General features: G+C 47.4%; 1 pseudogene; it reads right to left on the bottom strand.

Annotated features, from left to right (window-relative positions):
• Positions 1–23,421, bottom strand: part of LOC120853607 — a 46,984-nt pseudogene extending 23,563 nt beyond the window's left edge.
• Positions 23,422–23,706: the final 285 nt, after the last annotated feature.

The following is a 23,706-nucleotide window of genomic DNA, read 5'->3' as shown; positions in this document are numbered from 1 at the left end:
AAACTCCCTCTCCGCAGTAAAGTAGGCTGGTGTGATAGGAGGGTTCCTCTGGCTTGTTTTTCTTTGCTCAGTGATCACAGTCCCGTGTTGCCTGTTATCTAATCTCTGAAAACCTCTGTTCCTACTTTTTGTCTGGTTTTTCAAGTTGCTTAAGGCATGAGAGTAACTCTAGGCTCTGTTATTCCTTCTTGAAAGTGAAAAGTGAAAGTCTCACTCAGTCATGCCTGACTCTTTGCGACTGGATGGGCTGTAGCCCACCAGGTTCCTCCATCCATGGGACTTTCCAGGCAAGAATCCTGGAGTGAGTTGCCATTCCCTTTTCCAGGGGATCTTCCTGACCCCTGGGATCAAACCAGGGTCTCCTGCATTGCAGGTAGACTATTTGCTGTCTGAGCCACAATGGAAGCTTCTTGCCCATTGTCTTGTTCCTTCTTGCCCAGAAGTAAAAGCCCTCTCTGATTTTGTTCCTTGTTTGTTTGTTTAAACTGACTGCTCCACCCTAATGGCACAAAGGTTGTAAATGACAGGTAAAGTATACGGTTGATGGTTGTGGTGAGTAATTCCTTGGACAATAAAGCAGAGGTCTATAGCTTAGCCACTAACTTATCCAAGACTTGCCAAATTTTTCGGCTGAAACTGATAGTTTTCTGCCCAGTGGAAGTTCAGTTCAGTTGCTCAGTTGTGTCTGACTCATTGCGACCCCATGAATCGCAGCACACCAGGCCTCCCTGTCCATCACCAACTCCCGGAGTTCACTCAGACTCACGTCCATCGAGTCAGTGATGCCATCCAGCCATCTCATCCTCTGTCGTCCCCTTCTCCTCCTGCTTCTAATCCCTCCCAGCATCAGAATCTTTTACAATGAGTCTCCCTTTTACTAACGGATCTTATTGGAGGCTGGTTGGTGTCTTTGTAATTGATGTGAGTAACCCATTGGTTGAGGCTTGAAGACCCACCACCATACTCCAATAGGGAGCAGCTGTGTGGGCTGACGTCAGAGTGTTTCCAGATTAGGGCTGTTTGGTCTGGCTGGCGGCTATGGAGAATGTCTGATGGATGCAGGAGGCAAGGGAGTGTGTGACATTGGGGAAACCACAGAGGTGAGTGTAGGGTGTATGATAGTAGTGAAAGCGTTAGTCGCTCAGTTGTGTCTGACTCTTTGCGACCCCATGGACTGTAGCCCACCAGGCTCCTCTGTCCATGGAATTCTCCAGGCAAGAATACTGGAGTGGATAGCCATTCTCTTTTCTAGGGATCTTCTGGACCCAGGGATCGAACCCTGGTCTCCTGCACTGTAGACAGAATCTTTACTGTCTAAGTCACCAGGGAAGTATCAGGGGAAGCAGAATTCAATGGTTGGGGAGCCAAGTAACCACACAGAGAAGGAAGAGGCCAAAGGAGATGGGGCAGCTGGGACTGAGGCTCTGTTCTGTGACTGTGTGCTTGCCTGGGCCTGGAACAACAGAAGTTCTTTCTGAATGGGAGGGTGAGTGAGCCAGCTGAAGAGGCAGAGTCGGGGGTTGCTGGAAGGAGGGCTGAGGAGCTAAGTTTATTGAGGACAACCTTTATTCCTTCCCTCCTGTGTCTGACCCCTCCCAGAGAGGGGATTTTGTCAGATTTTGGTTCAGAAGTTCATGAGCATCTTGCCTCCAACAGGAGGGCCAGGAAGGGTGTCCTTCCGGTGTCTAGTGCAGCCTTTCCAGAAAAGGCTTCCTCAGAGCACAGTTCTTTGAGGGGCATTCCCTCCCTTGTCAAATAAGCTTGGAAAACACTGCATCCACATCCCTATCTTGAAGAGCCATTAGCATGTTGAAAGTTCTTAAAAAGCTTGAAGCAATGAAGAAAGCGGTGAATTGTGCCTACCTTTCCCTCAGTTCAGAAAACGAAGATCATGGCATCCAGTCCCATCACTTCATGGGAAATAGACGGGGAAACAGTGGAAACAGTGTCAGACTTTATTTTTCGGGGCTCCAAAATCACTGCAGATGGTGACGGCAGCCATGAAATTAAAAGATGCTTACTCCTTGGAAGAAAAGTTATGACCAACCTAGATAGTATACTCAAAAGCAGAGACATTACTTTGCTGACTAAGGTCCGTCTAGTCAAGGCTATGGTTTTTCCTGTGGTCATGTATGGAAGTGAAGTTGGACTGTGAAGAAGGCTGAGCATCGAAGAATTGATGCTTTTGAACTATGGTGTTGGAGAAGACTCTTGAGAGTCCCTTGGACTGCAAGGAGATCCAACCAGTCCATTCTGAAGGAGATCAGCCCTGGGATTTCTTTGGAAGGAATGATGCTAAAGCTGAAACTCCAGTACTTTGGCCACCTCATGGGAAGAGTTGACTCATTGGAAAAGACTCTGATGCTGGGAGGGATTGGGGGCAGGAGGAGAAGGGGACGACAGAGGATGAGATGGCTGGATGGCATCACTGACTTGATGGACGTGAGTCTGAGTGAACTCCAGGAGTTGGTGATGGACAGGGAGGCCTGGCGTGCTGCGATTCATGGGGTCACAAAGAGTTGGACACGACTGGGCGACTGAACTGAACTGAACTTCCCTCAGTTCGCTCTGCCATGGGAAGCCCCACTATGGTAACCAGCTGGGGGGCAGTGGGTGGCACCAACCTTCAGTCTGTAACAGGAACCATGAGAGACCGTGGGTCCTTCTTTACATCACGCTCTCGACCAGGTCCATCATTCTGGTCTTTGTGTTTCTAGAGTCCATCTCACTCTTCCAGCTAGCCAGTGCCTTTGCATGAGCAGCCCGGCTAGTTCCTTGTCCTGATGGCACCCCCATCCCCGCACTGCCCCCCGAAACCCCACCTGCTTCTTCAGTGGCTGCCTCATCCTTGCCTCCACTCTCACCTCATCAGCTCGCAGAGGATTTCCTGACCACCCTGCATAAAGCTGGCCTCTGCAATTGTTTTCTTTAAAAGGATTCTCCTCTCCTGAAGTTAATTTATTTACTTGTCCTTCTGCTAGAATGAGATTTCCGGGAGAGCTGGGATCTTATCTCCTCTACTCTGGTTATGCCCACAGTCATCAGCTTCTTCATACAATAGCTAATGGACATTGGGTCTATGGAAGTGACTCAGGTCCCTCCCTTGGAACAGGCACTGCTCTTGGAGCTTTCCCTGTGTTTTCTCATTTTTAAGACTTGTTGACTAGAGTAATGAACAACCCCACTGCCTCCCCACCGCACACCTCCCCGCCGCCCTGACCCTGCCTAATACAACTCTGGTCCACGGCTAGTCTGCCTTGACTGTTCTGGCCAGCACTAGCCATCTTCCTCCATTACACCACTTACTGCTTGGGAACGTCATTCCCATGCAGATCACGACTTACCTGTGGATTCCTTTCTTATCAACTGTTAAAATTAATTGGGTGGTTTTCTAAAATACCAGCTTTACAACTTACTTTCTAATGATCATTGTAGGTTTGCTGCCAAAAGGAAGTTTCTGAATTGTGCTGCAGTGTTGCTGAGAAGCCCTTCACTGGGCTGGTCACACCTAAACAGGGGCTCCTTGGTGGCAGGAATTCTCATTGACTCACCTCCATCACCAGGGGTTCACTGAGCATGTAACATGGGCCAGGCACTAGGCAGGGTGCTGAGGGCAGCATTGAACAGACACGTATCACCCTGGAGACCCCATGCATACATCCTAGAGGAGTTTTCTGGTGGTTCTGCACATCCCATGGTGTTAACCCACGACTGAGCATTCATTCATTCATTCAATCAATCACTGACTTATTCATTGATGTTTAAGTACCAACCAGGTTCTAGGGATTATGCTTGGTGTAGGCATACAACAGTGAGTGTCAGCAGATACATAACTCTCCAGACAGGGTAGAGGGGAATGGACAGAGAGTCATAAGGCACAACAAGCTGTATAAGGGAGTTTGCTAGAGTTGGGGTACCTGGGCAGGCTTCTGTGATCTGACAGATGAAGAGATGTTCCCTGGACATAGTGGGCTGCTTTTGTCGACATTGGGAACAGAAGTGCCCTGAGGTAAAAGGAAGCTGTGATGCTCTAGAAACCCAGAGAAGGCCAGTGATCTGGGAGCCAGGGCGAAGGGGCACCTCATGTGTCCCTGTGGACAAATACGAACTCTAACCATGGCTCTTTATTGAAACACAGACTTGCTTTCAGTGTAACTCAATCCTAGGCCTGCAGCAACCAGTTCCCCTTCCTAGGGGAGAGTGAGGCTGGAGACAGATATGCCCTTTGAAAGAGGCTGCTAGGAGGCCCTGCCCTGGGTGTCTGAAAGGAGGAGCGGACGGCTGGTGGGCGAGCTGACACTGAGTGCTGCAGGCTTGGAGGATAAACACCACCCGGAATAGGCTGTTGCCCATTGCCGCCTCTAAATCCCTCAGGCTCACAGTGAGACGACTGCGTGTTCAAGGCAAACATTGATTCAGCTGCTGGTAGGAAGGGGTTCTGGGGTGGAGGGGGAGACACGGGGAGGAGAAACCTGGCAGGGGATGGGAGTTGGGGGAGGCCCACTCAAGGGTTAATTCCTCCTGCCTGTGTCTCTGCCCCTCTCTGCTGGCAGGCTGTATTTATAGACAGGATAATTGCAGAGGCTTTGAAAGGAGCACACTGGAAGAGAGGGGCTGGTGGGTGGGGGTGGGGAGGTCCCACCTGCTTCTGGGAGCTGCCCCTCCCACATCCTCCCTTTCTTCCTTCTTAAGGGACCCAGCTTGGGCAAACAGGGTTGCCCACCAACTCCCTATACTCCACCCCCACCCCACTAGCAGTGTTTTCACAAGATGTTTAAATGCCTCACATTTAATCCCCCCAAACTGGGGGTGAGAGCAGTCATTTTCCTCCAGCTCCTTGGTAAGACCTTTCCTGAGCACCTTAACTAAGGGGCCCTACACCTGAACCCCCACCAGCCATCCTCTAGAACCTCACAGTGTTTTTACTTCTTTCCTAGCACTGATCATAATCACACAGTTATCTTATTATTATTTTCACTCATTTTTAGTGTCTGCTTTGTCCACCTGATTCGAAAAACTGACTCATTAGAAAAGACCCTGATGCTGGGAAGGATTGAAGATGGGAGGAAAAGGGGATGACAGAGAATGAGATGGTTGGGTGGCATCACTGACTCAATGGACATGAGTCTGAGTAAACTCTGGGAGTTGGTGATGGACAGGGAGGCCTGGCGTACGGTAGTCCATGGGCTCACAAAGAGTCGGATGTAACTGAAGTGTCTGCTTCATCTATCTTGTTTGCTGAATTGCCTGGCCTAGGATAGGTGCTCAAGAAATATTTGTTGAATAAATGAATGCTTATTTAACAGAATAGCAAACTGAGGCTTAGAGTGGTGAAGGAATTCTCTGGGTCACGTGAGATGTAAAGTAACTTAGCTGAAATTAGCTTTCATTCTGCTCATCTTAGGGATTCCCTGATGACTCAGTGGTAAAGAATCTGCCTGCAATGCAAGAGACTTGGGTTCAAATCCTGAGTTAGGAAGATCCCCTAGAATAGGAAATGGCAACCCACTCCAGTATTCTTGCCTGGAGAAGCCCATGGACAGAGGACCCCATGGCGGGCTACAGTCCATGGGATCGACTGAGCGACTAAACCACCACCACCACTTGCTCGTCTTCAGAGCTTAAGGTCCTGCCAGTGGAATCTCAAACACAGGGCCCAGGCTACTAAGGTGAGTGAGTGACAGGGGTGCAGGTGTGTGTGTGGCTGAAAGGGCCGATGCTGTTTAGTTGTGGCTAATTGTTGCTGGATCTTCCAATTTTTAGAATGAGCCAGAAATCTGGATTTTTATGTGAAATGTGCTGGATTTTAAATGCTGGCCACAAACCCACATTTAAAAAACACACCACCCAGAGGATGGCCAAGCCTAACACAGCTGAGAGCTGGATGGGGACATGGTCTGCAATCTCTGTTCTCAACTCACCTGCCTTGTGTTGAAAAGCAACATGAATAATGCTCATCCCTTTTATGGACACTGTACATTGGGCATTTCGTAGCCTTTCTTTACCTGATGTTTCATTGAACAGTCACAGTGTTTCAGGAGAGAGGTCAGGGAGACTGCTGTACCCATTTTAGGGATTAGCACACAGGGACCTGGGGGGACTCTTATGAAGCCACAGGGAAGTGGCAGTGAGTTCTCACTCTTGGGCTGTTTCCCATCTAGCCCAGTGTTGTCTGTCCTGCTGAGGACCTCCTCTCCCCGTGGCTTTCATTTCTCCTTCTCGACTTGAGATATAGGAGAGAGGCTCTGTGTGGTGAATGGGGGTGAAGAAATCCCATGCTGTGCCTCCCACAGGTCCGGGGTGCCCCCAACAGGATTTACTGCCAGCTCCATGGAGAGTCGGAGAAGGCAATGGCACCCCATTCCAGTGCTCTTGCCTGGAAAATCCCATGGACAGAGGAGCCTGGTAGGCTGCAGTCCATGAGGTCGCTAGGAGTCGGACACGACTGAGCGACTTCACTTTCACTTTTCACTTTGATGCATTGGAGAAGGAAATGGCAACCCACTCCAGTGTTCTTGCCTGGAGAATCCCAGGGATGGGGGTGCCCGGTGGGCTGCCGTCTATGGGGTCACGCAGAGTCGAACATGACTGAAGCGACTTAGCAGCAGCAGCAGCAGCTGTGGAGAGTGGCCTGTGCTGCTGCTTGTTTGGAGAGGCAGTTTTCAAAATATTGTCAGTCTGAGCAATAATACAGCTCCATCAGCATACTCTAATTCTGATGAGGCCTTAAGAGTCGTCAGTGAGCCCAGCAAGAGAAGGGGGATCCTTGGCTGGTCTGCAAACTCTGGTATGGTGCCATGTTTCCCGTATTCAGCTCTGGGCCACCCCAAGAGTGGAAGAGCACCAATTGACTGTTGAAAGAATGAATGAATGAATCCCCAAGTGCCCATGTGGTGGGCTGGGGTTGGGGAGGGGAATGGGACCTCTAATTACACTGTTTTAGCCATGGCTAGCTCTCATTGTGCACCTACGTATCCCAGATACTGCTGTAAGCCTTTTCCATGTCTGTGGGGATAATCTGTAAATCCAGAAGGGTGACTGCCCTCGGTAAGTGCTGGGAACATGTTACCCATCAATGTTTCTTGTCATCTTCACAGCAGCAGGGAGACATTATCATCCTGGTTTCTACATAAGGGAGGCCAAGTCACAGGGAGGCCAGGTGACTTTGTCTAGGAAACCCAACCAGCAGCGGTGCACCCAAGACTTGAGCCCCCAGCTGGTAGACCCCCAAGCTCAGACTCCCATCCATCTGGGAATTGCAGAGAAGGGAGATTGCTAAAGAGACGGGAGGAGATCAGAGAAGTGGGGAAGGGTATCCCAAGAGTCAAGAAGTGTGTGTGTGGGGGTGGGTGGGTGGGTGGGGGGAACCAGGCATGTGGGAAAAGGCAGCGAGTGGGGCAGAAAAAAGGGCAAGTGTGAGTCGAATCAGAACCTGGTTCACGGCCCCCCTCCAGGCTGCCACCTTTCTTGCATGAACACGATGGAAGCTGACAGATCCAGGATTAATCTAAAGGCTTCAGTTCTCTGAGTACCAGGTGGAAATTTGCCTCCAGCCCGGCCAGAGCATGATTTGTAAGCGGGCCTTGACCTTGGCTGCCAGCCAGGTTTCGTACCCCCCTCCACACTTCTCCAGGAGGCTGCAAGGGCCAGGGGCCGCCTGCTGAGACAGGTCAAGAGGGTTTAAAAACAAGCAAGAAACAAGAGAACGGATCAATTTTTCTCAGTGAACTTAACGCTCTGTGAAGGAAGCCTGTAATTACATGAACATACGGGTGTGGGGAGAGACCCATAGCTGCCTGTCTGTGTGTGTCTCTCACTGTGTACTCCCCGTGGGTGGTCTGGAACCTTTTTCAGTATATGTCCCTATGGCTCATTTGGATGAGGAAGGTGAGAAAAGGCAGGTGCTTTCCAGTTCTTTTTGCTCACAGCCCGTAGCAAGAGAAACCTCTGATGTCATCACATAGCACACAAACACAAACAGTGGCACCGTCTCCGCAGCCCCCGAGGGGCCAGTCCTGGGATCCAGGGCTGCTGGGGCCACAGCAGAGCCTGGCCCTCACCTTCAAGGAGGCTGAACTGATGCAGTCATGTCAGGAGATGAGTTGGAGGGAGTGGTGCTCTGAGCCTTCTCCTGGAGCAAGCCAGGCCAACTAAATCTGGGAAGGCGGTTAACATGGGATCAGGGTAGGTTAACTTCAGTTCTCCTCGTCTGGTGGTCTAAGGTGACTGTGACTAAGTTTTGGCCAATGAGCTGCAACAGTAAGACTTTTGAGGGCTTCTGGGAAAGGTGTTTCCTTCCTGATAAGTGAGAAGTATGGAAGGAAAAAGCCATTTGTGCTGCTCTCTTTTTAAAAGAAATTATTGTTTATATATTTTAAAGATTATTGTACATTTATAGTTATTTCAAAATATTGGCTATAATTCCCCATGTTGTACAAAGTATCCTTGGATTGCAGGTTATTGAGGTACCTATTAATCCCCTACCCCTATGTTGCCCCTCCCCACCTCCCCTCTACCCCCCCACCACTGGTAACCACTGGTTTGTTTTCTATACCCGTGAGTCTGCTTCTTTTATTTTTAAATCCACTAGTTTGTTGCATGTTAAAAATTTCACGTATAAGTGATTTATTTCACTTAGCATAATGCCCTCAAAGTCTATATGTGTTGCTGCAAATGGCGAAATTTCATTCTTGTTTTCATGGCTGAGTAGTAGTATTCCATTGTCTGTGTGTTTCTATCACATCTTTTTTTATCTAATCTGTTGAGGGACATGTAGGTTGCTTCCATATCCTGACAATTGTAAATAATGCTACTGTGAACATTGGGATTCATGTAACATTTCAAATTAGTGGTTTTGGTTTTTGGAGGATATATAACCAGGAGTGGAACTGCTGGGTCATATGATATTTCTAATTTTAGTCTTTTGAGAAACATCTGTATTGTTTTTCATAATGGTGGTCCTAATTTATCTTCCCATCAACAATATGTGAGGGTTCCCGTTTATCCACATCCTTGTCAACATATGTTATTTGTGTTCTTTTGATGATATCTATTCTGAAAAGTGTGAGATGATACCTCATTGTGGTTTTGATTTGCATTTCCCTGATAATTAGCGACATTGGGCATCTTTTCATAGGCCTGTTTTCCATCTGCATTCCCTCTTTGAAAAAATTCAATTCTTCTGTCTGTTTTTTGATCAGGCTTTTTTTTTTTTAAATGTTGAGTTGTATGAGCTGTTTATGCTGCTGCTCTCTTTCTTGAATAGTGTTTTGGACACCATTGTGTGATGATAAGATGGCTGGAATATGGGAGCCATGGTACAATTAATGAGGGGAATGTAATATTAATACAAGGAGAATGGCAGAGGATTGATGGAACTAGGTCCCAAAGATATGGGCAAGCTGGGGTACTTACCCTGGAACCACCTACCTCTACTTCTTATCTGCTGCTGCTTCTGCTAAGTTGCTTCAGTCATGTCCGACTCTGTGCGACCCCATAGACGGCAGCCCACCAGGCTCCCCTGTCCCTGGGATTCTCCAGGCAAGAACACTGGAGTGGGTTGCCATTTCCTTCTCCAATGCATGAAAGTGAAAAGTGAAAGTAAAGTCACTCAGTCGTGTCTGACTGTTAGCAACCCCATGGACTGCAGCCTACCAGCCTCCTCTGTCCATGGGATAAAGTTAACAAAAGAGTGCTGGAGTGGGGTGCCATTGCCTTCTCAGCTACTCCTTATATAGGAAGTAATATTTGTCTCTATAGTTCAAGCCACTGTTGGTCATATTGCTTCTCTTGCAGCTGAAGTAATCCAAACTGATTTAGAAGCATAAACTGGGGGGCTGTGTTTCTGAGTTTTAGGAGGTCCAGACTTTTGACCCGTGTCCTAGAAACTATGTTGGCGATTCTGAACAATGGGTTGGCTTGCGTCTTACTTCTTTTGTGTGATGGAAGTTAGTGTGACCCCTCATAGCATTGGCTCGGGGTGCCTATTCCGTGGTGTGTTTTGCTCTATTTGATTTCCTTGCTGCTTTTCCATTTCATAAGAAGAATATCAAATCACTTTGAATTCCCTCACTTTGAGGGAATTTCAGTTTCATTTTAAATAAAGTTGCCCTGGTTGAGTGCATTGGAAGAACTTCACATAAGGACCAAAGTACCCCAGGTTGATGGTAGAAAGAGGACTTACAAATAATTAACATTAATTGCAAGCCTATATGCTTGACATAAAAAACTGAATTCTGGAACTCATTTTTGTTTCATTGATCTATATATTTATGGTTATGGCAGTGCCATACTGTCTTAATTACTATAGTTTTGAAATAACTTTTGAAATTGGGAAGTATAAGTCCTTCAACTTAGTTCTTTTGCAGGATCATTTTGGCTATTCTGGATCCCTTGAATTTCCATATGAATTTTAGGATGAGTTTGTCAATTTCTGCAAAAAGGCAGTAGAGATTTTGATATATAAAATCAATACATACTTTCAAGGTGTACTGCCATCTTAACAATATTAATCTTCTGATCCATGAACATGGGATGGTTTTCTATTTTTTACGTCTTTGATTTCAACAATGTTTTGTAGTTTTCAGAATATAAGCTTGTACTTTTTTTGTTAACTTTATTCCAAAGTATTTAATTCTCTTTGCTATTGTTAGTAAATCGTGTTGTTCTTAATTTCAGTTTAGATTGTTCATTGCAAGTATATAGAAATACAATTGATATTTGTATATTGATTTACAGTCTTGCTGAACTCAGTTTTTCTAAGTAATTCTTTATGGGACAAATATTTTTTTCTCTTCTTACTTCTACTTGCTGTTGATCTCCAGCCTTATCTCCATAAGGGCTTTTTTTTTTTCTTCTAATTTTAATATAAGTAGACAGAATATTTGAAAAACATGTAAACCTGGTGAGACTAGACATTTGTCCATTTTTTTTATTAGTTTCACTTTTGCTATGATTCTGAGATATGAAGCAAGATGGGGAATAACCTTAGGTATTTGGGGTTCAGAAAAAGCCACGTCAGTGTATCTGTCACTGAGACTGGTTGCCCAGGTGAAGGGGTGCCAGCAGCTTGCCCCAAGAGGCTCTCTCCTGTGTCGGTGTGGCTGGGAGTGAGGAACACAGCTGCCACCCAGTTCTCAATGTTTATATCAACTAGCATTGCATGTCTGCTATATGTTTGGCACTTATATTCATGACTCCTTAAAATGTTCTGGATGGTAGATGATGATAGCTCTGTTTTACAGGCAACAAAATCAAGTCTCAGGGAAGGTCAGGAACTTTCCCGGTTCAGTTCAGTTCATTTCAGTCTCTCAGTCGTGTCCGACTCTTTGTGACCCCATGGACTGCAGCACACCAGGCCTCCCTGTCCATCATCAACTAGCGGAGTTTGCTCAAACTCATGTCCATCGAGTCAGTGATGGACAAAATCAAAAGCTGAGAACTGGCTTCTTTGACTTCCAAACCTGCCCTCTTCCTGTGGAGCCACCCAGCCTCTCGAGCCCTGGGCTGGGGAGGTTTGCTCTGTTCTACCTCCTGCAGCCGGTGCCTCCCAGTTGTCTTCTGAAAATTCTCTGCAGGCAGGATGCATATGTGTGTGGTGCTCCTTGATCTGCCTTCTAGCACCTTTTTGCAAAGCATCTTTAACTCAGCTCTTGCCCTGATAGCCAGTGCTTTCTGTCTTATTCAGCACTTTGCTGGGAGCTGGGAGAGCAGGGATGGGAAAGGTGAAACACATTCCCTCCTGCTCTCAAAGTTCTACCATCAATTCTCTATATAGATTGGCAGATGAGCGTTCTACTTTGTGTTTGAGCAAACTGGCCTGTTGGATTCAGTTTTGTAAACAGGAGAAGCCCATGGCCATCCTGCCAAGACCTGGGCGTGGCTGGTAATACCTGGCAACCTAGAAATGCAGCTGGGACATAGTTGGGTCTCAGACACATGTGTTGAATGAATTCTGGTCCTTGCCCAGCACCAGGATTATAAGGAGCTGAAACCTGTTAACAATTTTCAAAATGAGAGGCAGTCCTGTATGAATACGCGGTAGGATTCTGTTATAATAGGTCCCACCTTCATAAACTCACCTGTTGAGTGAACAAATGATTTATTGCTTTCTGAAGTGGTGACAGGGACAGACCAGCCAGTGAGTCTGGTATTCAGAGAATTCAGAATTTAGAGGGGGAAAGTGAAGTCGCTCAGTTGTGTCCGACTCTTTGCGACCCCGTGTATGGTAGCCCACCAGGCTCCTCTGTCCATGGAATTTTCCAGGCAAGAGCACTGGAGTGGATTGCCATTTCCTTCTCCAGGGGGTCTTCTTGACCCAGGGATCGAACCTGGGTCTCCTGCATTGCAGGCAGACGCGGTACCATCTGAGCCACCAGGGAGGCTTTTAGAGGGGAAAATGGACAGAAAGCAAGCAGTTTGTCTCAGGTACCCAGTCCTGGGCACTCTCATCTTCTGTCACCATGCGGCTTCTCTTGACTAACCAAAGTCTTGCCTGCTTTCTCCTCTCCTCAGCTCTCTCTGTTACCTCCTCACTCCTGGCCACCCTTCTCTCCTCAGCCCTGGGCGTGAGTTTACCCTTCTTCCTGCAGCAGGAGCTCCAGGCAAACATTCCATACAAGGCTCTTGTTCATCTCTGTCCGCAAGTCATTCCCCTGCCTGTCTCCACCCATAAATTCTGGTGGAGCTTCCCTTGGTCAGAATGGGCTCTGCAGGGCACTTTTACCACCAGAATGGTAGTTCTGGGGAGAGATTGCCATAGAAAAGTATAATTTTGTAAAATGTATTTATTTACTTATTGGCTGCTCTGGGTCCTCATTGCTGTGCAAGGGCTGTTCTCTAGTTGTGGTTAGTCGGGGCGGGGCTCCTCTCCAGCTGTGCACTAGGCTGGGCTTCTCATTGCAGAGGCTTCCCTTGTTGTGGGGCCTGAACTCTCGGGTGTGCAGGCTTCAGTAATTGCAACACTCCAGCTCCAGAGTGCTGGCTGAGTAGTTGCCCTGTGGCTGGCTTTAGTTGCCCTGTGGCATGTGGGATCCTCCTGGACCAGGGATCGAACCTATGTTCCCTGAATTGGCAGACGGATTCTTAATCACTGGACCACCAGGGAAGTCCTGAAAAGTACTATTTTAGGCTTAATTCTTCCTGAGTGGATTGCACGTGACTGAGTTCCTGTCCCTGGACAGGGAAGCCTGGCGTACTGCAGTCCATGGGGCTGCAGAGTCAGACATGACTGAGTGACTCACTGACTGAACTGAACTGAGCTCCTGGCCCTGGAGGGAAACATTTTTAATGCTTATTTTCGTCACTGACCCTTCACTGAATGTGTCTTTAAGGACATTTGGTGGGTCAGATACAGGGGCAGGGGCTGGAGATGTGTGTGATCAGTCCCCATCCCCTGTTCTTAAACTTTTGGGGAGATAGGAAGTGCTATCAAATAATAGTTGACAGGATATGGAATCATAGAATCTTAAGATTAGGAGGGACCTTATCATTTATTCCAATACTTTTCAAACTTCTTTGATCGTGACTAACAATTTAAAATTTTATGTTTTTTACATGTCCCAGTATACATGGATATACTTGTTAGTACATATGCACACACGTATTAAATAAATGTATAACAAACATTGTACAAGGTCAAATTACATTTAATATGCCTATATTTTCTATTTTATTTCATTTAAAAATACCCTACAACTCACGAAATTCATTTTTATGACTCAATATCACAATATGAAGTTTCAAACTTCAGTTTGAAAAGTACTAATCTAACAGTAACCTGGAGCTTATGCTTTATCCACTTGTCTAGTACTTGTCTAGCCTTTGTGGGATTTCTCTGGTGAGCAGGAATTCAGTACAAACCTAGGAGGTCAATTCTATCTTTGAACACTTTTGTCTGTTTAAAAGTTTTCTTCTGACTTCAGTCTTCCACATACCACTCATTCTTTTTTTAATTTTTAAAATTTTTATTTGGTGGATAATTGCTTTACAATGTTGTGTTGGGTTCTGCCATACAACAATGTGAATCAGCCATGAGTATACATATGTCCCCCTTCCTCTTAAACCTCCTTCCCACCCCATTCAACCCCTCTAGTTTGTCATAGAGCAGCATTAAAACATATACATTTCCATATGTAGAATAGATAGCTAGTGGGAAGTTGCTGTATAACGACTTATTCATATTCCATGTAAAATCCCCCCAGAACAGTGACTGTGCCGTCTTGCATTTCTTGGTCTTTTATAATGTTGTAACTCTGGATCAGTAGTGTGCTTGAGTCAGTGTGCACCAGCTTATGATAGCCAATTTCCAAATTTTAGGAGCTTTGTGAATCAATTATTAACGTCTTGATTAAAAATTAAATTCAATGACTTACAGATTTATTAAAACTAAAGAAAAGAACTCATCACTTTATTTTACTACATCTGACTCTTACTATGCTCTTGAAGTTGTGTCTATTGAACTTGTATGGTAGAAAGACCATACTGCTGCTGCTGCTGCTAAGTTGCTTCAGTAGTGTCTGACTCTGTGCGACCCCATAGATGGCAGCCCACCAGGCTGCCCCGTCCCTGGGATTCTCCAGGCAATACTGGAGTGGATTGCCATTTCCTTCTCCAATGCATGAAAGTGAAAAGTGAAAGTGAAGTCGCTCAGCCGTGTCCAACTCTTCGTGACCCCATGGACTGCAGCCTACCAGGCTCCTCCATCCATGGGATTTTCCAGGCAAGAGTACTGGAGTGGGGTGCCATTGCCTTCTCTGGAAAGACCATACAATGGAATGCTATTGCCCATCTCTTCCCAGCTCTGTGCTCAATGACATCACATAGGTAGCTTGAAATCGGCCATGGCGGGGGCATTTACACCACGAAAATCAGCATATATAACAGTCCTCCACCCCCCCGGGAAAGCCGGCTGTTAGGGACTTCCCAGCACACCACTGCTCTGCAGTACCTCTTGAGTTCCATTTCAGCTACAGCACTTGTGACTTGAGTGAGTCAGTTAACATCTCTGTGGTGCAGTTTCTTTGCACGATGCCCATATTTCTAGGGTTGCTTTGAGGATTAAATGAATTCATGCATATGAAGTGCTTAGAACAATGCCTCTGTAGGTGTTAGCCTAGCCGTCAGCTAGGCTATTTGCTGCTAAATTATTCCATCCGCCCTGGAAAGCTATGGTTTCCAGAAATCCCTCAGTCTGGTCACCCTCCCGTCTTGCTTTCACCTTTGACATATGGGTTTATCTTCTCTTTCCAGCCAGATCACAGGGCCCCTGACATAGGGGTGGTTGCCTTTTTCTTTGCAATCTCTAGGTCCAAGCCTTGGGTTGGGTGCAGGGTGGAAGCTCAATCTCCTTGACGAATGGAAGGCCTCAGGGCGCTCTGGCTGCTCCCAGCATGGTGCCCTGCTCCCAGTGGAGGTTTCCGGGCTTGGCTGGTGGATCTGAGGAGAATAAGTGTTTTGGTGGAGGCAGCCCTGAGCTGGCTAGCAGGCTCAGACAGCCCAGCTGCCATCCAGGTGGTTGGCCTATAAATCACTAGGCCTTACCCTCACTGCAACTCGATAAAGCTGAGGCATAAACAGCATCTTGTGTCAGTGATGAAGCATCTGGCGCCTCCCTCCGCTCTGGACGAGGCCTCATGGAGCTTGTTTAGGCCCTGATTCTTTCTTGCACACAGCTGCTGTGCTATTTGAAGAAGTCAGGAGACTCTCCCGCCTCACATGGTGCCTGTATTTTACCATTAGGGATTTATTTTTTGAGGGTGAACAGTGCTTTCTTTGTAAGGTTTTGTTTTAAAATGGTGGTGCCTTGGGAGAGTGGTGTCTTACTCAGCCTCTAGAATCTTAGTGTGAATGTGCTTATCAGCCACCTTGTTCCTGCTCCACTGCCATCTCTTATCAAAGAGGGCAGCAACCCCAAACATGCTGGAGGCAGCACTCTGGAGTGTTGATTCCCAAACCTGGCTGCACTCCTGGAGTCACCAGGAGATGCTTTGGCTTAATTAGAAAAATTTTAATTTGATAACTTGACCACCCCCCCCAAAGTAAATGTCACCCATACAATCTCATTATTTAAATATATGTTTCTGTATATTAGTAAAAAACAGAAATTTCCAACTCAGCTTTTTTTTAAACTTATGTATCTGGCTGTGCTGGGTCTTCTCTGCTGTGAGGGTTTGTCTCTGGCTGCGGCGAGCAGGGGCTGCTCTTTAGTTGCAGGGCATGGGTTTCTCATTGCTGTGGCTTTTCTTGTGGAGCTCGGGCTCTAGGCTGTGCGGGCTTCGGGAGGTGCAGCACATGGGCTCCGTAGTTGCAGCTCCCAGGATCCAGGGCTCAGGGCCAGTCGTTGTGGTACATGGACTTAGTTGCTGCTCGGCATGTGGGATCTTCCCGGACCAGGGATTGAGCCCATGTCTCCAGCATTGGCAGGAGGATTCTTCAACCACTGAGCCACTAGGGAAGCCCTTCTCCCTCAGCTTATCCACTTCCATCCTGGGGAGTCTTTAAAAAGCAATGATTTCCTGGGTCCTTCCTTAAACCTTAAACCCGGACTTCCCTGGTGGCTCAGACAGTAAAGTGTCTGCCTACAATGAGGGAGACCCAGGTTCGATCCCTGGGTTGGGAAAATCCCCTGGAGAAGGCAGTGGCACCCCACTCCAGTACTCTTGCCAGGGAAATCCCATGGACAGAGGATCCTGGTAGGCTACAGTCCATGGCGTCGCAAAGAGTCAGATACAACTGAGCGAATTCACTTCACTTCACTTCACTTCCTTAAACCTACAGAGATGGAATATTCTGGAGAAGGAGTCAAGAATCCTTAAAAATACTCTCGTCCAGTGACTCCTGTTGTACAGACAGATGTGGGAAGAAGTGAAGACATGGATTGAGGATTCATAGTGATAAGTACCCTATTTGATCCATTTTCATCCAGGGCTTGGTGCATGGCAGTACACAGTCAGTGCTTAATCAGTGATCTTTAAACTGCAAGAGGCTAGGAGTCGGACAGACCTGGGTTTGAGTCTAAGCTCTGCCACTTCCTGTTTACCCCAGGCAGGTGACTTCCTTTTCATCTGGGAAATCAGGATGATAATGTGCACAAGAACAGGGCCAAGGGCAGGCAGTCGGAGGACAGGGTGAGTCCCTGGTGCTCCTGTTTCAGTTACTTAGGGGCAGCCAGAAGCCTCTTTCAAGCACTGGCCTTACCCTGTGGCCACAGGTCTTCTGGTACTGCCTGCAGGCTGTGTGCACAGAAAAGGCTACAGACACCGGCCCTGCTGGGATCGATCCCGTCATTGCCTGCCTGTGGCTGGATTGATCCGATACCTGCTTGACAGCTGCAATTAGGAGACCAACTGAAGCTAATTTCCAGCTTGACCTGCCACCCCGCTCCTGAGGATGGTGTGGGAGGTCGCCTTCAAGGAAGGCGAGAGACTAGAGGGCGCTTGCAGAGAAAGGGGAGGGCGTTCCGCAGGGGTGGGAGTGTATGTGTGTGTCTCCTGCCACCTTCACACACAAGGGAGGGAGCTGGGACCTCCTTCCCTCCCTCTTACCATGCCGGGTTGACGCCTGCCCTTCCCATTCCTTTTCTGTCCGGTGTCGATGGTCATCGTTTTTGTGGACGTCTTCTTGAACAGGGGGACTTTGGCGAGCTTAGGGGAGGGGCAGCACAAGCATCAGCCAGCCTTTTGTCTGCACTGTGTGGCCTCCTTCTTTCGTGAGAAGGGGGTAGGCTTGTGTCACTTCAGGGATTTGGTTTCCGGCTGAGATCTCTGGGAGAACTCCAGAGCCAATTCTTGGAGTGGGGAGAAGTGGAAAAGAGTGTGCTGCTCTGGGTTGCCTATTTTGGGGCTTAGTAGTTCTAGGAATTGAGGCTCTCTAAGTTTGTTTCTTTACCTGTAAAATGGGATGTGCCGAGTTGCTTGCAACCCTAAGGACTGTAGCCCACCAGGCTCCTCTGTCCATGGGATTCTCCAGGTAAGAATACTGGAGTGGGTTGCCATGGCTTCCTCCAGGAGATCTTCCCAACTCATGATTCAAACCTGTGTCTCTTATGTCTCCTGCACTGGCTGCTGCTGCTAAGTCGCTTCAGTTGTGTCCGACTCTGCATGACCCCATAGACAGAAGCCCACCAGGCTCCCCCGTCCCTGGGATTCTCCAGGCAAGAACACTGGAGTGGGTTGCTATTTCCTTCTCCAATGCATGAAAGTGAAAAGTGAAAGTGAAGTCACTGAGTCATGTCCAGAGGGTTCTTTACCACTAGTAAAATGGGATAACGATATCTATTTTACAAAGGGGTAAGGATTCAGTGAGCTAACAGGAAAAGAAGCTCATACAGTCCTTGAAATATAGAAGCTGCTCAATGAAAGTGGAAGTCAAAGCCACTCAGTTGTGTCCAACTCTTTGCGACCCCATGGACTATACAGTTCATGGAATTCTCCAGGCCAGAACACTGGAGTGGGTAGCTGTTCCCTTCTCCAGGGGATTTTCCCAACCTGGGGATCGAGTAAATGGTAACTATTGTAGGTGTTAATTTTTTCTCAGTTCCTCCTCCATTCTGACTCTCCCCCCATTTTAAAGTATCTGCAATCATGTCATGTCTTGCAGTCCGTATGTAAACTTTACATGTGCTGTTTTGCTCCCCTCCTCCACCAAGAACTGTTATTAAATCAGTGATGACTTTTATGACTAAGAGTTTCTCAGACCTGAGAAAATGTAGCGGCAGAGTTCTGTTTCCCAGCCCTCAGTTGGATTAAAGTGATACACAGGTTTGTTTGGCCAATAACTCTTTTTTTTTAAAAGGGGAGATTGCTGCTGCTGCTGCTAAGTCACTTCAGTCGTGTCCAACTCTGTGCGACCGACCCCATAGACGGCAGCCAGCAGGATGTAAAAAATGTGTTCATAGCTAATGAGCAAAATGAAGGTGGCATTAAAGAAAGGGGAAGTTTTGCAGAAAATTAGGCAACTCTGTAAATCTTCTCAAGGAGCAAAGGATTTAGGAACTTCTCTGATCTGGGCATCTCCAGGACCTGCGTTTCTTGCTGCATCCTACTCACCCCCCTGCCTCTTTAGAGCAGCCTGTCTCCTCCTGTGGGGTTATCTGTCCTAGAGGTCCTAGACGAGTCTGAAGGATGAGGTGTCTGCCAATTTGTGGCCAGTATCTTGGCTCCCCACATACAGGCCAGTCTACAAACACACTCAATTAAAATTAAAAAAAAAAAAATTAAAGCTTCATTCCTAAGACATGAGGAAATAGCAAAATGAGGTATAATTCTAGCCTGTCCATTCATAACGACCACATAGGAAGTTGAAGATGTCCTAAATCTTCCTTGTTCTGTATGCGTGTGTGCATGCATGTGGGCTGTGCAATTAGGAGACTGGATGTTCCTGAAGAATCTCCTATTGGAATCATTCCAGAGAATTAGCACCTTGCTGCCAGCATCCAGCAGCCGAAGGAAGCTTGCAAGCCCGCTGTGTGTTCCAGGTGCTAGGCTGTGAGTGGCATCCTTCTGGGGCCAGGGCCCAGCCCCGGTGGATCCAGGGTGGTTCGAAGGTGGGGACGGAGTCGGCGTCCTTGGAAAAATACATATTTAATTACAGATATATAGAGAGATTAGAAACGGATAGCGTAGTAGGAAAATTAGTGGAGAAAAAGAGACTGAATAACTTGGAATTCAGCCGGAGAAATGGGGAGCAAGAGAGAAGTGACATGGGGGTATCAGTCTTTCTGGAAACTGATCCGATTTATTTTGGGGTTTGCTTATATACCTTTTGTTACACATAGGGATGAATACAGAGTCACAGAGTCCTGACCTTTATCAAAATCAGGTGCTTCACATAAATGTATAAAAAAAGATCTTAGGGATTTTATGATCCTTTCTTTCTGATAACCGAAAACTTATTTTTTCCAAGGGTGTTTTTTCTTAAACCAGGCACCACCCTCCAAATAAAGTTACATTCCTATAGGGTGAGGGTGTAGTGAGTTACAATCAAGAAAGGAATTTATTTAACCCAAGGTTAACATGATTAATCTTAAAGGTTAATACTTATTTCTCCTATATGCTTAAAAGTTAATACTTATTTCTCCTATATGTTAGTTATATTCATTATAAGGACAGGGAATATGGAGATTTAGCAGCAAACATCAGCCCAGCAAATGAAAATCCTTTCACCAATGCTCCCCTTAAGATCTATTTAGTCTTAAGATAGTGATAAAGTTACATTTTACATAGCGAGGACACAGTGATTTATAACAAAGTACAGTGATCTATAACAAAAGAGAAAATCCATTAACTCAAAAAGTCTAGTATTGCTAACATCAAAAAACTATATTTCCTTTTCTATATTCCAAATACATTGATTAATATATTCCCAGGTGCCTAAGGATATGGAGGCCTGGCGGCAATCATTGACTCATCAATGAAAAAAGCCCTATGCTAATACTCCAAACTCTCTGTTTATGGTTGAGAGGTTGTCACACGAGCTAGTCTGTCAGCAGAGAGGTTTGACCTGAGACATCCTTGTCACACCCAGGGCAGGGAATTAGCAGTAATTATTGGCACGACAAATGAAACCCTTCACCAATATAATTTCTAATCAACCCACTATACTATACTAATGATCTTCTAACTTCTCAAAAGAGTCTGTATTTAGAAAGTTTTAAAACATCCCGTGCCTCGCACAGTTGGGAGGCTGTAAACAATCACATGCGGCCGGACGAGCCTGATCAGGCAGGCCAGAGAACCTTCAGAGTTCGTAAGCTGAAACACTCTTGTCACGCCCAGGAATTTTTATTAACTGGAGCTGCAAGTTGACTCCTTCTCTGAGAGAAATGGTTATGGGGGAGAGCTCCCCGTAAAGTACTCTGGTTTTGGGGGTAGATGCTCGGGAACAGGGGGTTTCCTGAGGCTTGATCACGCCTTTGCGTATGCCAAGCTTCCTTCCTCATGACCTTTGCCATGGGCGGAGTTCCTCACCCTGGCTCCCAACATTCTGGGGTCTTGCCTTTGATGTCCACGTTTTCAGCAGGGTAGGAAGTGGACGGTGCTTTCAGCAGAGTGAAGCCCTGTAGGCTGATGATGCAACTCTTACTGATTCTTCCACCACCGCCTTAGCTAGGAGCTGACACTTGTTGAAGGCTTGCTGTGTAGCAGGTATTTTGCTCAACACGTAACTTGCAGTTCCTAATTTGATTCTCACGGTGTTCCTATTAGAGAAATTCTATATCATGAACAGCAGTTTGCAGATGAGGAAATATAATACCAGAAGCCTTGGTTTTTGATTCCCAAGTCAGCCTGACGCCACACGCCTTAGTTTTCTCTGTCAAGATCACTGCCTCTGGTAGCCCGGATAAGGGTGCTGGGCATGTAGGTAGATGTGCTGGGAGGGGTCTGGGGGGTCCTGAGCTGTGAGTGTTCCGTCTGAGCCTGGCTCTGCCCTGGGTAGCCCCTGCCTAGATTTCTCTAAGGGGTGTTCAGCACGTGACTCCAGGAAGTACCAGGCACATCTTGGTCTATGTCAAAAGATGGCATACTTGTAAAAGGCCAGATGCTGTTTTTGGCTTTGCAGGCATTACAATCTCTGTTGCAAATACTCACCTCTCCTGTCATGGTATGAAAGCTGCCATTCGTAGATGAATGGACAGGGCTGTGTGCCATTAACAAAACTAGGTGACAGGTTGTAGAGTGCTGACCTCGGGTCTGTGGCAGTCAAAGGGGTGACAGTCACAGACAACCGGGTGGAGGATGCCCCTCTAGAGGGGTTCACTGAGTGAGCCCTGCTTTTTGATGACTGAATACTTCTGAGGGGGAGAGAATGGTCAGCTGGATTGAATGAATCTTGTGAGTGTGTGTGTGTGTTTTAGGGCTTGGAGATGGAGGCGGTGGGGAATATGTATATGTGTACTCACATAAATGAATCACATTGCTTATTAAAACCATCCTAGTTTCATAATCCTTATGAAAACAAAAGCAAAAATGTCAGCATTGTCAGGAGGGCCTTGCAGGTGGGGAAGGATGGGGCTCAAGGGCTCCCGAGTTTCAGTTGTCTTGGTGGGAGAGGGGTTCCCTGTGGTCACTGAAACACTGATCCCAGGGATGTGCTATTCCTCCCTTTAAAGGTTAGGTCCCAGTGCAGGCAAACATCTTCCTTAGTCCTTCTCGATGCAGCCCAAAGATGCAGAGATTCAAGATTTTGAGTGCATTCAGAGGAAGCCAAAGGAAAAAAATGCATTTAAGACCCCAAATAGCACATGCAGATTCTAACCCTAGCCCAGCCAGCTTGTCCTCATGGGTCTCCAAGTCTCTCCTGTTTTATACTCTCTTCTGATACCTTCTAATTAAGTCTTGCTTCAGGCCCAAGGGTACCGCCCTCCCTAGGTCATCCCTGGTACATAGGGTTTGTCATTACAAATGACCTACTGAGGGGACCTCATTCTCAACATCCAAAGGAGGGCCCACAGACACGAGATGCCAATTAACTTGATGTGAATTTAAAAAAAGCATTGTAAGTAGCACAAGGAAAATACAGTACATGTAGAAAGAAAGAAAAGAAAAATCAGGTGTAGTCCTTCCATTCAGGAAGGACACCGCACGTGCTGGAGCATTGTTCGCCGTGCCCTTTTGGCAACATGCTCCTTGTCTTTCTTGAAACCACAAGTATAAATCCACACAACAGTGATGACCGTGCAGCAATAGAAGGGTCATTCCATCCAAGCAGAATAAGCGCTAGATGTTTGGTGAGCGGGGACTGGAGGGGAGAGAGACAGCAGGGCCATGCAGGGCAGTGTTTGCAGGGGGGCTGTGCCTCTGCTGCTTTGTGGGTGCTTTGTGGGGGAACTGGTGAGGAGGGGGCAGGCTGGGCGTGCACAGCTGTCTGAGGGGCCCTCGCCTTCTCTTCCCTTGGAAGGGAGGCAGCAACTGTGCTGCCAATGGAGATGGGCTCCGGGTGGGCGCTGGGGCCGCCTTCTCATTCTCTGCAGCTGCCCGTCCACCCTGGCCAATGATGCTTGTCCATCACTGCCGAGATCCAAGTCCAGCCATGTGCGAGGGGAACATCTGTTCCCGAGGCTGCAGGGCCCTGCAGTCCTGAAGCCAGAGTGACTGCAGAAGCCGAGCATGGGATCAGTAGTAGTGTGCATGCCGTGGGCGTGGAGAGCAGGTGCTGAGGGTGCCACGCGGAGGGCACGCTGGCTGGTGCCATTGAGGGCCCTGCCTCTTACCCTCTCGGCAGCTGGCATAACCGACCCATTGGATGCTGGGGCTCACGGGTCCCCTGGGGCAGGGTCTGGCAGAGGGATGTCAGCACTGGCTCTCCTTGGGAGCTGAGCAGGCGGCGGGTAGAAAGTGGAGCGAAGAAGGTGTTTGTCTCCTGATCTCTGTTCCACTCGGTGTCGGCGGTGGAACAGAGGATGAGTTTCTCCTGGTGCCTCATTACGAGGGCTTTATGGACACAGCCTCAGAGACCAGGTATTCACAGCACGACCTGCTTCCGTCTCTTTCATCAGTTCTGCCTCCAGTGCTGCCTGGACAGCACAGGGGATGAGAACTGGCGTTCTGGAGTTGAACTAAAGTGGGTTCAAACACAAGCTCCTGTGTGTGCTGGCCGTGTGACCTTGCGCAAGAGATGAAATCTCTGTGCCTGTTTCCCACCTCGAGGACGAGGATAACAATGCCTGGTTTGGGATGTGCAGGAAGGGTAAGTGGAATTAATCACCCA

This window comes from Oryx dammah, unplaced genomic scaffold (assembly GCF_014754425.2).
Source record: "Oryx dammah isolate SB20612 unplaced genomic scaffold, SCBI_Odam_1.1 HiC_scaffold_26, whole genome shotgun sequence".
Lineage (NCBI taxonomy): Eukaryota > Metazoa > Chordata > Mammalia > Artiodactyla > Bovidae > Oryx > Oryx dammah.
Note: the sequence above shows the minus strand (reverse complement) of the source record. Positions and strands in the feature narration are given on the sequence as shown.